Raw genomic sequence first — 14,820 nt, 5'->3', positions numbered from 1 at the left:
TTACCTCCTGATCAATCCTTCCTCTACAAAAGAAGGCAAAATGATTAACAGAAATGCAGAGAAAAGTGTCATCACGTCAGGTAGCAAAATTTAAGCAGTCGCATGCAGGGCTGCTTGCAGCTTGGCTAAATGCTGTAGAACTCAAAATAGCACCCTTTTTTCTTCACATGAAAACATATTTGAGGCCCTTTATAAACATGTTCATTGCATATCTTCTGTTGTGAGCTTGTCTGCAAGTTTCGGTACGTTGTGCACTGCACGTATCACTCTCAGGGTACCCCATGGGTTTCTTACCAGATTTGGTATTGATTCTGAATTTGATTCTTTTGATGTCTAGACTTCCATTACCAACTGCACTGAAAGAAAAAAAAACTGAAGGCAAAAGCTATTACACATAATTATGTCAATATGGGTGCAGCTGCATACACAGAAAACTGCAAACATTTTATTTCCATACAATCCATCGCCTTATCTATTAGCACTTACGTAAGCACACACTTTCATTTTGGGAAGAATATGATTTAAAACCATGCCAAAAGCTTTAAAAGTTTGTGGGCAGCTCACCGACTCAACAATAGCAGCAAGAGCAAAGAACAGATCAAAAACTGCACTGAACAGCAGTCCGTTCTCACCACGCATCACTGCTAATTTCACAGGGCTCAGCGCAGTCTTTCTTGGGCGGTCAGGATATTCTGGGGGAATGTCTGCCTGTGGAAAAGGGCGTAATAGAATGCAGCGGAGAAAAAATAAATAACTTTGTAAAAGCTTCACCTATTCAAAAACGATGGTGAAAAGCAGTGCTATGTTATTACCCTGAAGGGAACGGTTCCGTAGTGCTGCCACACCTCAGATCGCTAGCAGCAGCTCTTTTACAAACCTGCTGTCTTTGGGCAGCTGCTGAATTCTTACCCAAGCACTGTTTGATATTTGGACCCCACGTCCAATGTCCACCTGCAGAGATAAAAAGAACAGATCTTGTGTGTTCTACACATGCTCATTCGCCATGCCTGTATCTTCCAACCTGCGTAAAAAGGAGTATTTATAACTTATATTTATAAAGGAGTGCAATAACTGTTTTTATCATCATGCATTGACAATGTTTGAAATAAAAAAACGTATGCCAGGGATCTGCTAAGGTGCACATACTGAGCAGAAAATTAAAATGTTTGCACAGGTAAATTTCATGTACAATTGTCAAAATATTAGTTAGCAAGGGCTGCAAGAGCATGTAATGCATGGTCAATTATTCAATAGCACTTTGATTTGGTATGCACAATACAAAGTGAAATTAAAGCACATTCAAGATATAAGATGCAGCTATCTGCAGTAATGTTTAAAACGTCACAATTGCATCAGTAAATCTTGTCCAATTATGTTGAAACCACATTCAAATTGTTTCGGCTTTTGAAGAAGCATTCAAAGATACCATATCATCTTGAATGGGGAGATGTGGGGCCGCATTTCAGACTGCAGCAGTCTCTATTTCAAGGGGTGCCGATGGTAGATCCGCCTTGTCATGAGGCACTGAAGGCATACTCTTGACGGCTTGGGCATTAAATAAAGACCCTAAAAACATAGTAATACACCTTAATCACAATAGTGCACACATGCCAAGAAGCACACTATAAAGCTTTGAAAACCAATGTCGTCACTACATAATATAAATGCAAGAAGGGGCCTGTTGTTTTTGAATTTTGCATCACGAGAAAATCGGGCAGTACAAACTAGGCAGTATTTTTCGGGTTCATATTTGAGAATGAATTTGGTGAATGAACATAACCTAAATGTTTGTTCAATATTTTTCTTTTTCCTGGCACACAACATCCTACCAATATCTCTGTTATAGCATTCTCGCTTCTATAAAAATGCTGCCTCAATTTACCTACTGAAAAAAAACCCACATAATATAGAAGCATCAAAGGTAATTAAGTTTGAAAATTTCTTGTGATAAATACACCTGCTAATTTCCATGTGTATCATCGAGCTTTATGCACCGGCAAACTGCAACATCTGTGTAGTTTCGGGTAGAACTATGGTTTAGCCAGATTTATCTCTGAATCTGCTCAGGCTTTCACCAGGAAATAACAGGCCCAAAATAAAAGCTCTACGGATGATAAGCCACTATGTGGCAGGCATACTGAAAGACTGTAGTGTATGACATTATTAATAACCTTTGTCTTTCATGTGTGGTTGAAATACACTATATTGAATGCCAGCACCACGCTAAAATTAGTACAGAGAAATCAAAAAGCCATCATACCGAGCTCATTCATTTTTCCTATCACTTTCTCCTGAAGCCTCTCATTTAGGTCTCTGAGTTTTTATTTCCGAGTCTTGCTCTTGCAGGCGTTTCCTGAGGCTGCTCAGCTCTGCCAATGCAGCTGACAGAGGATTTTGTTCTGTTTTTTCATTTTGACGCAGCAACTTTTTCTTTTTGCTTTCCAAAGCCTTTAAAAGATTTTCTTTATTGGCAGTTTTCTGCTTCTTAGGCTCCTATAAATAAACAAAACACAAAGAGATTTCTCAGCTTCAGACTCTCAAGAGCCCGGCAGTTTCTGTGTATTGAGGAGCATACATACCACCTCGCGTTCCTCTTGCTCACTCAAGCTGGAATCTACAATTCGCCTGAAGCGAACACGACGCTGTCTCACTTTAGTTTGCAGGTCTTCTTCGGAGTCTGAAACATTGCCGCACAGATCAATAAATTGCAAGTAAAAACGCATAGGGCTTCTAGACGCTGTAGCAAGTGAAAATGCATCCCGAAAAATGTATTTCAAGAGCTGAGCGGAAATGGAGGCAATTAGTAGCAGACACATCAAATACATTTTATTTCTATGCTGAAGATTAAAACCTAGAGTTCCAAAAAATAAAAAAGAGAGCACATATTAATTACACTTCTTGTGATGCACTGACATCACAATGTCAAATAAATAAAATAAATCAGTAAATTTAGGTTCTGAAGCAGTGGCCTGTTTTGTATGGCTATAAACTTACAAAACAGTTTAAAAGTGCGTTTGCGAAGTACTTTTCATTTTTTATTCTTTTTATTTTATATTTTTTATTCTTAAAGTGCATCTAGGCCTGAATATTCCAAATGAAATTGTGGATACAGGAATGATAAAGGAGCACGCGTTACCTTAACCAGCAAAAAATGCGCTCATTACAAGTCCTTAACTCTGTCAACCAGATTACAGCCTTAACAGATATGCAGTAATGCTACCGCTGTAACAAAAGCCGCTCTTCAGTAGCCTTAATCGTAAGTTTATAGGCCACTTGTTGGCCACGCGGTCGACTCTCCACAAAACACGTGTTGTCCCACTGATAGGGCAGCTTTTCGCTGTCAAATTTGTGGCTGCCCATCACAGAAACAAATGCCTTAACAGCTGCGTCCTGTGAAGTGAACACCAGCCACGCTTTAATGATTTATGTCTTATGCGTTCTTACCACTATATATGCGACTCACGTTGACCGATCAAACAACCTTCTTAGAGACTCATCCGTTCATACCGCGATATCTGCAACTCACGTTGCGCGATCAAGCAAATTTTGTAGAATAGTGTGTTGCAGTAAATTTAGCTGCCCATCAGTTACTCTGCAATGCGCTGAGAATGTCGCTACCGCAGGCACAGAATAATAACAGGTCGAACTTACCTCCAAGCAGCAATATGCGGGCCCGATAATAGTCCGACGATCGAGCCATCCTCCTCAATTCATTTTACAAAATAAAATGTAGACGCGTAGTCCCCGTCAGCACTAAAATCAAACTTTTTTACGTATTCTATAGGGACGATGGCGCAGCGCTTATCGTCTTCATACCTAACGTAGGCATGCGTGCCGATTGTGCCGACAGCCAAAAAAAACTTCCGCTAAGGCTCACGAGGCTGCTACAGTGACCAACTGCCCGCCATGAATGTTGTTGTCGTTGGCTACCGTATTTTATTTTTCGAGCGGCAGCGCCACCTAGCCTAAAACTCCCCTCTTTTTCTTTCTCTCACTTTTTTTAAATTTGATTTGCCAGCAGTTATCAAAATCTTACCCCTCCCTTAACTTTTTTCAGGAAAGTTTTAACCTCTTCTTTGTTAACACAACATTATAGTATTACAACACAGTTCTCATTTAATCAGTAGCAATGACAATGCAACTGGTACCAAAGCGCCAAGGCATCGCACAAAAAATTATTTTATCTCGCAAATTTATCACTCGAGGTTCAAAGCCTATGATTGCTGGATTGACCTTTCTGTGAATGCGGCCGAACTAGCCAAACCGAACTGTAGTCATAGCCGAGGTTCACTGTAGCCGAGGCAACATCGGCAACATGCCAGCAATGGAAGCTCCCGGCAGCAGTGGTTTTTGCTCCGGAATCGCGATGGCGCGTCCGCAGAAGCGGCAGAAGTGAGGAAATTACAAAGAGTATTTAAACCCTGGCGCAAAGTTCCAGCTGCCGAAATCGACGCATTACTGGCGCAAAAGCCGTCAGAAAGAACGAGGCGTAAGTACGAACGTATATAATACCGCATGTGGCCACTACTCGTGCTTCCGAACGCCGCTGACTGATTCTTTAAACATTGTTACACAGGAACTTTCTGCAGCAGACAATGTAGATAGTAGGCTGCAATCGCCACCAGAAAATATTGAAGGAGCAGGCACAACGGACGAAGAAAGCTGCCAACAGCCATTCGCTGCCAGTGACTGTGAACACGCCACGCCGGGAGGCGCACTCAGTTCAGCGGTACAGAACTCCGGTTCTGTTAGCGAGCCGGATGCAGACGATGGACGTGATGATAACCTGTTGAGTATAGGACGCGATATAGGTTTGACATCATGAATTTCTACATATGATGTGGCAAAGATTCAATATTGAAGCCTTTATCTGGAAAAAGCCATGCCCTGTCATTTTTTGTAACCTTTCCTCTGATAGGCCTTTCTTATCTTTCCCGCCTGACTGCTGCGAAATGAAGTGTGTGTATTTGTTTAATTTTTATCTGTGACTTCGAATGTTATGCTACTATTTTTGCTTGTGCTGATGGAAATGCTATTCTGTTGTGAACACTGGTTATTCTATTACAAAGTCAGGGCTTCATTCCTTCATGCTGTCTTTGGATAGCTGTTTACTTCGGGCCCCCGCTTTCACAAAAAATGCACGAAATAAAACTTAAGCGGCTTCTGCACGAGAAATCATTTTGGCATTGCCCAAATTATGTAACTTTTTTTGTGTTGCCTTATGTTGCAGGAATACTTGTACAAACAAGCCCATCTGCCTCTCTCACTGAGACTATGGTATGTTCAAATAAGTAAAAGATACCTTCTCTGTGTGTGCAGGAACACCATGCCCCGAGTGGGAGCACAAGCCCGAGCTCAAATGATGCTGCACTTGGCAGTCTTTTCCGAGATATTGTGTCATCCAAATTGGCAGTAACAGAAGGTGACATGCTCTTAATGGTCCTCAGGTTTGCACTCAACTCGAGGCTGATATTTAGTGCACTTCTCAGCCTTATTGACATGGTCAATGCATTTTTTTAACGTCCTGTTCTGCCACATTCGAAGTATGAACTAAACAAGATTTTTGAAGACAGTGGGACAGGAATGTCATTTCATTATTTTTGCCCACAGTGCACAATTTATGTGGGTGAAGCTGTGCCAGGTGTATCCCTTCACTGCTGTGAATGTGGTCAGCCATGTGGAACATCTGCCACAGCAGATGCACCCTTTTTTGTCCTTTTAAATGTGCCATCACAGTTATGCAAATTTTTAGACAAATCCACCTTTCTTGATTTGACAAAGCCGCTCAAGTTGAATAGTACCTTGTCTGACATTCATGATGGCAGCATGTATCGCAGCTTCGTTGATGCTACTAGTCAAGCTGGCCTCAGATCAGCTTCACACTGAATGCAGATGGCAGTCCTGTATTCAAGTCGAGTGGCACATCAATTTGGCCTATCCAACTTATGATTAATGAGCTGCCACCGGCAAAAAAGATGAAAAATTTGGTGTTAGCAGGTCTCTGGTTTGGAAAAGACAAACCCCACATGGGCATCATTCAAGGTGCCTTTGTGGGGGTCATGAACAAATTATCGCAGGAAGGATTTGACCTTAACTATAAAGGCACAAAAGAAAACTTTAAGGCCTTCTGCATTTGCTGTGCTGTTGATTCTGTGGCCAGAGCCCCCATGCAGGGCGTAACTCAGTTTAATGGATACCATGGCTGCAAATGGTGTCTACAGAAAGGCGAATGGGTTGAGCGAGCAACGAAATACCCAGTTGAAGATAAAGACAGTGCCGAAAGGAGTGAGGAGCAGATGGTGTCGGATATGGAAACAGCAATAGTCGAGGGCATACCTGTCAATGGTGTCAAATCTTTCTCCCCACACATCAACATGCTGCAGTTTAATATAGTCTGGAGCTTTGTTCCAGACTATATGCACTGCGTGCTGTTGGTAATGGGGCGGCAGTTTCTGGACTTGTGGTTTGAATCGCTTGGTTCTTCATTCTATTTGGGTCGCTCTCAGGCTGCAATAGACAAACGCCTAATGACCATTGCACCTCCAAGAGATGTGAAACGCACACCTAGACCTACGAAAGAGAGAAGATGGTGGAAAGCGAAGGAGTTCAAAAACTGGCTGCTTTTCTACAGTGTTCCTGTGCTGGAGGGCATCTTGAGCAGTCAGTACTTGCAGCACTGGGCATGTCTGGTGGAGGCTGTACATATCATGCTGGAACCCAAGGTGTCATTTCCTGACCTTACTCTCGCAGAGAACCTTCTTTTGGACTTCTGTGTCCATGCGCAAATCCTCTATGGAAAAGAGTGCATGACATATAACATGCATCAGCTTCTTCATATTGGAAAGAGTGTGCGACACTGGGGTCCGTTGTGGGCTCACTCTGCCTTTCCTTTTGAGGCGGGAAATGGCACTTAAAGGAGGCTGTGAAGGCTGCCAATGGCATTCCTCACCCGGTATGCCGTGTGTTGCAGATTGAAGGAGTAGTTGAGAAGTGCATTAAAATTACTATTCATCAAGGTGCCATCCAGTACTGTGCCTCACTAGACACAGCATCAACAAAGAAAAGTGTATCCATCTCTGGGGGTTGCGCTTCTTTGGTCTAGGTAGGCCATATGTCCCTTCAGGCAGCACAATAAACAAGGAGCTTGTGGCCGAAAAGAGTATTGCGTATCCTCGTTTGTTTCAATGTGGCCGTATATTTACCGGTGAAGGCTATGCGAAGAACAAAAAAACAAATAACTCTGTGGTACAGCTATGGCAGTTTTGCTGTAATTGTGCGCATTGTCAGTAGTGGTCAAATATTTGCTGTTGTGCAGCCTCTGAAATCCAGGGTATTGAAGTATAACACGGTTGAGATGAAGCACCTCTATAAAGTTATTTCATTCTCCAAGAAACGTGAAGTTGTGCCATTTTCTTCAGTCAGTAACATATGTGTCTTCATGAACGTTGGAAGTGTATTTATTTCACCTGTTCCTAGTTCCTACACCCTTTAGCCAATTACATTTTGCTTATGTTTTGTCAAATGTTTTGGGGAATCCCCCAAGGTGGAGTAAATTTGTAATAAGGCAGTAATTACTCATTGGCGTCCACCCGAACGCAGCCAAACGGCTACAGAGGAAAGCTATACAGCTTTCTCAGAAACTTCATAGTTAAAGAAAAATTCTTCCTGGTCCGAGGTTCGAACCCGGGACCACCACTTCACCAGAGCAGTCACTCTACCAGTTGAGCTACCCGGGACGGCAAGCTTATGATTTCTTAGGTTTCTCCTGAAAGTGTACCTGGGCTACTACAAGGCCATAGTGTAGTAGTGCTCAAGATTTCGTTCAGGCTTTGAGGGACACTGTAGGGGAGGGCTGTGGATAATTTTGACCACCTGAAGTTCTTTAACATGCACTAGTATTACACAGTAGGCATGCACCTATCTGTTCGCCTCCATCGAAACATGGCCATGGCACCTGCGTCCTTGGGATCACTAATCAAGCCCCCTAAACGTTTAGCTACTATGCCTTTTGATTAATTTGCATCATCTTGGAAACATTAATCTGAGGTAACATTCTACAGCATGTTGGCATTCTTTAATGTCGCCACCATACGTATGACCACCAAAGTCCAAATTAACCTAAAAACTCGTGTTCAAGCTGCAAAACACCTCAGCCACTGTTATCACAGTTTTAGGGAGTGAATATTTTTTATATGCAGGGTGTGTGTGCGTGCGTCCATCCGTGCGCGCATGTGTAGAGAGGAATTTAGAGTGCGGAACACCTTCTTCGGGGTATATATATATATATATATATATATATATATATATATATATATATATATATATATATATATATATATATATATATATATATATATATATATATAAATTAATCGATTTTTAGGCTAGCTGTTTATAACTGATGTAATGTAAATCTTTTACAATTGAGCAACCATTCGAAGTGATTGCATTTAAATGCAGCTTGTGATATAACTGCATTCCCGGGACCATTTTGACCCCTTCACGCCATTCATCACTTTTCTGTTCACCTGCATCTGATCTCAATTTTTCACTCTTCATCTGCTCCATTTGCACCATCAGCATGTATCAACACTATTCTGATACATTTACTTTCTGCTGCTCCAGTCTGCTTAAAAACGGCAAATTGATCAATATTGCACCTTAGCTGCATCAAAAAGAAGACGCAGTCACGAAAAAATGACTATTTTTGGAACCATTAAGGGTTTCAGTTGTCAAGCTACTAAAATGTTTCCGCAGTAGGTAATACGGGGTGGGCTGGCTTGTGATAGAATTTAGCAGCCAGTTTTTTCGCGCATATAGAGGAAGGAAAGAACTCAGGAGGGGTGGTTAAGTCATATTTTTTGAAGCCGGCTCCCCTCTGCTTGGCTGCCGTCTCAGCACGCTTGTGCATGCGCAGTAGGCATCGTAGCAGACGATGCCACTGTGCCTAGCGTTATTGTTGGCTGCACCTTCGGCCAAAGACTCCCAGTTGTCCTTGCGAAAGGGCATGACTTTTGGCACACTTTTTGGCGTGCAACTTGGATAGCGAGGGCCTCTCCCGAGTTTTCCTTCATTCATGTTCACGCGTCATGTCAGTTGCATCAAAAGGCTGCATGTCAGTCAGCCCTGAAGCGGGCTGAAGAAGTCATATCTTCTGTGTTGAAGAACAAAAGCTTGGAGCAAAGCTTTGCTGGAACGAGAGAATTTCAGCCATGCTGATATCACTTTGTGAGCTTGATGAATTTGTAAAAAAATTCCAAGAAGCGTTGAGATAGTGCCAACATGAAAAAAAGAATGGTTCAAGGACCGTGGCCTTTGGACGTTTAGTCAAGCATTCTTGGCTGAACTTGCGTGCAAGGCAGTGCCAGCATTAATAAAATGTTTTTTTTTTGTGAGCACCTTCTGTTTTTTTTTTCATCGTGGCTACACATATATGAACCTGATCTCAGTATAGTAACAAACGCTTTTGGGTGAATAATTTTTTCTGTTCATGCTGCTCCCGGGTTGCTCTAGAATTATCGTTCTGATGCAAAGGTGCTACAAAATGAATATTTTTCTGCTCCTGAAATGGCTGGACCACCACTGCTAATATTATCCAGGGTGGATTTATGAGGTACTCTTGGAGGGAAGACTGTGTGTGGGATATTATATCACACATTCCTTAGACTTGGTATGGAAAAAAATAATTAGTGCGAATCCGGATTTTTCATGGAAGACATACTTTAAGATGCCCCCCCCCTCTTCTTTTCCTCTTATTGAATTCGTCCCTGGTATTGGCATGAAAACTAAATATGCAATGTTGATATAAAACAACTGGAGCTTTTACACTGTTGAAGGCTTTTTTTTTTGCTGAATGCTCTGCATCTTTGAAAATCTTCATCAGTGTGCTTGTTCCAATTTTTGCACTTTTATACTTATGAAGGTGTACTAAAGTTGTAAAACTGCATTCTGTAATATTGAACCAAATGTGGAATATTTATATTGTGTGCCATTTTCCACTTTCTCTTGAAAGTGCTGTGATGTCCAACATTGTATATTTTAAATGCGGCTTTGTTTTGTATTGAGGTCAAGCTTCATTGTGTAAATTCGTATTTTGGACACAACTGTGTCATGTGGAATTTGAAAATAAAGTTTTTGAATACGTGCATGCACGTAAAGCAATTACTGTGGTTGTGTGTCATTGTTACTTTACAAATCTGATAACAAATTCAGTTAAAAAAATTAGGTATAACTCCTGGCATCAACAGGATCAGCTGTAAAAGTAACCAGCAATATGACTGATTTAAGACACATTTTAGGTTTTCTTGCCTATTAGAATATGTGAAAAGGTCTTGGACATATTCAAAGTAATTAGCAACCTGTTAAAAATATGCTTTTAAGATAAAGTAGTGGTTCACTTGCAAAATTGACAAAAACAAATTTAACTGGATTCATTGTGCAAAACTCAATGGCTGCAAAGTTAGGAGATGTAAATTAGGATCAAATGGAACAGGCTAGAACAAAATGATCCAATGAGCACTTCTGTGGACACAGGCAAATGGGTGAGCAGCCGAAATCTCAGAGATCAACTCGCAATGACTAATGCAGGTGGGAGTCCTGATGGATGTGAAGAACCAGCTGGGAGGCAAAATGAACTCTTTACTGGGAATCGGGATTCCAACAGGAACCAGTTGGGCTACTGATAGGTCCACTTGGACTGCCCAATTGGAATAGATGTTCCAACTAGAACCATCCAGAGGTCCAGTTGGACTGTCCAATTGGAACCAAGATTCCAAATGGAACCAGTTGAGTCCCTTTGGATCCGGTTGGAGGTCCAGTTGGACTGTCCATTTGGAACCAAGATTCCAACTGGAACCAGTTGAGTCCCTTTGGATCCAGTTGGAATTCCAACTGGTTCCAATGGTTTTTTTCGACTGGGTGGACAGAGTGATGGATAAAGCTGAACCCTTTAAATCGGGCAGTGGTTCAAGCCACCTAGCCATGACTTGTGAAATTTTAATCTTGTTTTGAGTTTACCCACGAATCAAATAACCTCTGCTTGGTTACTTCTACCCGCTTAAAATTTATTTTTTTTTCACTGTCCTTAAACCCGAATGCTTTGGATAAATCAGCCCCACTTCTTTGCACTGCAGGACGAAGCCCATTACAGAAAAGTATCAAGTGTTCAGCTGTTTCCTCCTCCTCCCCAGACGCACCCCACAACGTGTCTATCTCATGGTACCTGACTCTATATGTCTTATACCCCGGTCACATGGGCACTATAAAGGCACTTTGAACTAATGCTCCTTCATGCTCTCAAAGGAGCTCTACTTCAAGGGAGTTCGTCCGTGCTACACGGTCGCGGAACGACCTTGGATGGATGGATACGGCTGAACCCTTTACATCGGGCGGTGGCTCAAGCCACCTAGCCATGTCTTGTGAATTTTTACTCCTGTCTTGCTTTGAGCCACCAATCAGATAACCTTCGCTTGGTTACTTCTAACCTCTTAAAATCCACTTTCCCTTCACTATCCCTAAACCCCTATGCCTTGGGTAAGTCAGCCCCGCTGCTTTCCACTCTAGGGTGAAAGCCTTTACAGAAAAGTATCAAGTGTTCAGCCGTTTCCTCCTCCTCTCCGCACGCAATGCACGAAGTGTCTATCTCCTGGTACCTGACTCTATACGTCTTAGTCCGCAAAAATCTAGTCCTGGCCTCAAACAACAAAGAACTTCCCCTAAAATTATCATAGATATTTTCTTTGACAATTTCCTGTTTAAAGGTCCGGTATGTTTCCAGTGCCGATTTCGTCAGCATCCCTGTTTTCCACAAAGCTCTTTCTGTTTCTTTAACCTTTTTCTTAACCGATAATTGCTGATTTGCCCCCTTACTGCTGTCCAGATATTTGCTTGTCAATTTTCTAGTTCGCTTTCTCCATTTCGTGTCAACATTCTTTATATACAGGTATCTGAAAACTTTCCCAGCCCACTGCTTTTCTTCCATCTTTCTCAATCATTCCTCAAATGCTATCTTACTGCTGGCCTCTCTGCTCTCGAAAGACGCCCATCCCATATCACCCTGTACCCCCTGATTTGGTGTATTGCCATGTGCTCCCAAAGCTAACCTTCCTACTCCCCGTTGCCTAATTTCCAGCCTTGCTTGAACATCTGGCCTCATACACAGGACCGCATTACCGAAGGTCAGGCTAGGGACCATCACCCCTTTCCAGATCCCTCTTACCACCTCGTACCTATTGTAATTCCACAGTGTACTATTTTTCATGGCAGCTGCATTCCTACTAGCTTTATTCATTACATATTTTTCATGCTCTGTCAGATACTCAACACTGTTATTTATCCACACCCCAAGATATTTGTACTCATTCACTACTTTTAGCACGAAAACTTCGGAAGAAGTTTTTAGCGCCCTCATCGGCGAAAAGCGTTATTAAAATTGCAAACCTCACTGCACATGTAAATACAGAAATGTCATATTTTTTTTTAGTAAATTAGTTTTATAACCGTATTATTTTAAAGCAACGCAATTTTAACTACGATATGACATGATTTTCCAAGTACAGAGCATAACATCACAGTGCTGGCTACACTGATCCCAACTCGCTCAGTCTATCTCGGCTCAGCTTCGTTCGGCACTTCCAGACGCCGCAGGTTCACCGCCACTCATTTTGTCGACGCACATACACACACACACAAAAAAAAGCACGAAACTGTATAAAAGAATGAGCACTGCGGTTTCGACGTGCGATAATCGTGGGCGAGCAGTGGCGACCTGAGTCTTGTGGCAACAGCACCGCAGATGTGACGAGCTGCTGTCCGTCGCTACTCGCTAATAACAACACACAACATCGCCGACATGGCGGCATATTTACCGTGGCTACCGTGACGCTCGTATATCTGGAACGAGAGTATGGCGTGGTGAGACTGCCAGAAAACAAATGATCTTATATTTTAAAACACCACTAATCTTATGAAGTGAAATTATAAAATGAAAATTGAACGCCTCTTTTCTCAATATATTTTTGCTGTTAACTCGCTGGGAGAGAGAGTACTCCCTTGAAGCCTCAAAGGACGAACTCGAGCTGCCTTGTTTCGAAGCTCCTTTGAGCTAGGTGTCCTTTGGCGCGTCCGTGTGGCAGCGCACGTTCGACCTTAGAGTAATGGAGCATTAGTTCAAATTACCTTTACAGCGTCCGTGTGACAGGGGTATTAGTCTGCAAAACTCCCTTGCTGGCCTCGAACAACAAAGAGCTTCCTCTCCCAGGTGAAAATTTCTAACTGGTTTCCAACTGGTTTCTAACGGGTCCCAGTCCATCTGGTTTAAGGAACAGATTTCCAGTTGCAACTGGGGCCAGTTGCATCTGGAACCAGTTGCAATCCCAGATGCAACTGGAACCCATTTAAATCCCAGATGCATCTGGGACCCGTTGCAATCCCAGATGCGGCGGGGCCCTAATGCAGACCATTCGCAGACGTCTCCACGGGAGCGTCGGGACGTCCAAGCACTCTAGCTAGCTGAAATACATTTGAGTAAGCGAGTGTACATGGTCGTCACAGGAGTTCAAAACACTGATGATAAGTTTTTAGTGCGTCAATGTTTATTGCCCTTTGCACCTTCACTGAATCTTGAATCTTCTCGCTGAGCCCGTTCATCATGTTTTAAGACAGCTGCGGTGGTATTAATACTCTTCTCCCAAGCCCAATAGGTCGGGGTTGCTGCAAAACAAAACATAATAGTTTTTTTTATAGGCTACAAACAAGAGAATAAAATTTGCGCTCTTTACCCACGCAAGTCTATGAGGCGTCCAGGGCTGCTCTCTGCAGCATTAAGACGCATTCGTGCTGAGCGGAGTTCGCTTCCACACGCACTTCGGCACACGATCCGAACGCATGCCCACTTCTCGTATAGTAGAGATCAGTTGCATACATCACTAGCCTTTGTTTCAATGAGAAGCGAGTTTGGAAAAACAGCCAAACGAGTGAACGTAAGAACATAACGTGCCACTAAATGCGTTATAATTTTTTTATTACGAACGCAAAAATAGCATAAAATACACTTAAATGAGCGAACTCAGTACGCACCTGAAAAGGGCATGATTCCTTCCGGTGAAAACGACTTGTAGTCCTAATTGGTATTGACGGGTCCACTTCGCCGAGTAGTCAAAGCGATCAAACTCTCTTCCTTCAGCACCATCAAGGAAAGAACCGCTTAACAATCTCGCCAACAATAGTATGCGGAAAATTAATTCTATGTCGAGGTTCTTCAAACACAACGTTCCCGCGAAACATGATGAGAAATTGCACACGCCATCCGCGCGCCCATTGCCGCAATGGCTACCCTAGCACAGACGGCGTGTGCGAAACTGACGCTTGTTTCGGCAACTTTTTTTTACTTACTACTCTGTTTTCACTAGCATAAAAATTAAGTTAATAATTTTAAATTGTAACGAATTACTTTTCTCATAGCTGTAACTGTCATGCACAGTTTGTGCTATTATTGACGAAATACGTTAGGAACGTCAACGCGATGGCGGCGTAGAGAATTACACCCGTACCCGGTCCGCTGATAGCGGAAGACACGGCATGTCGCGAAAGTCACGGTCTTGGAAGTTCGTTTTGGGATGGTTCGGCAGTTATAGATAAATGAATAAATATATATAATGTTACCATGTCCGAAATGCCTATGTCAGAACGGGTTGAGACAGAAAGAGAACAGGCTTAATAAAACAAAATTAAGCAGTAATGCGTGCACACGATATTTTCGCAGCATATGCGTGTCGACACGTTTTGAGGGAAGTGGTGGTATTCGCCACGAGAGCGCCTATG

The 14,820-nt window shown here is 42.5% G+C and overlaps 1 pseudogene; it reads left to right on the top strand.

Annotated features, from left to right (window-relative positions):
- The first annotated feature begins 2,790 nt into the window (after nt 1-2,790).
- Nucleotides 2,791-14,820, top strand: part of LOC144129442 (uncharacterized) — a 38,170-nt pseudogene continuing 26,140 nt past the window's right edge.

This window comes from Amblyomma americanum, chromosome 1 (genome assembly GCF_052857255.1).
Source record: "Amblyomma americanum isolate KBUSLIRL-KWMA chromosome 1, ASM5285725v1, whole genome shotgun sequence".
In the NCBI taxonomy this organism is placed as follows: Eukaryota; Metazoa; Arthropoda; class Arachnida; order Ixodida; family Ixodidae; genus Amblyomma; species Amblyomma americanum.
This window is presented reverse-complemented; position numbering and strand designations above follow the sequence as displayed.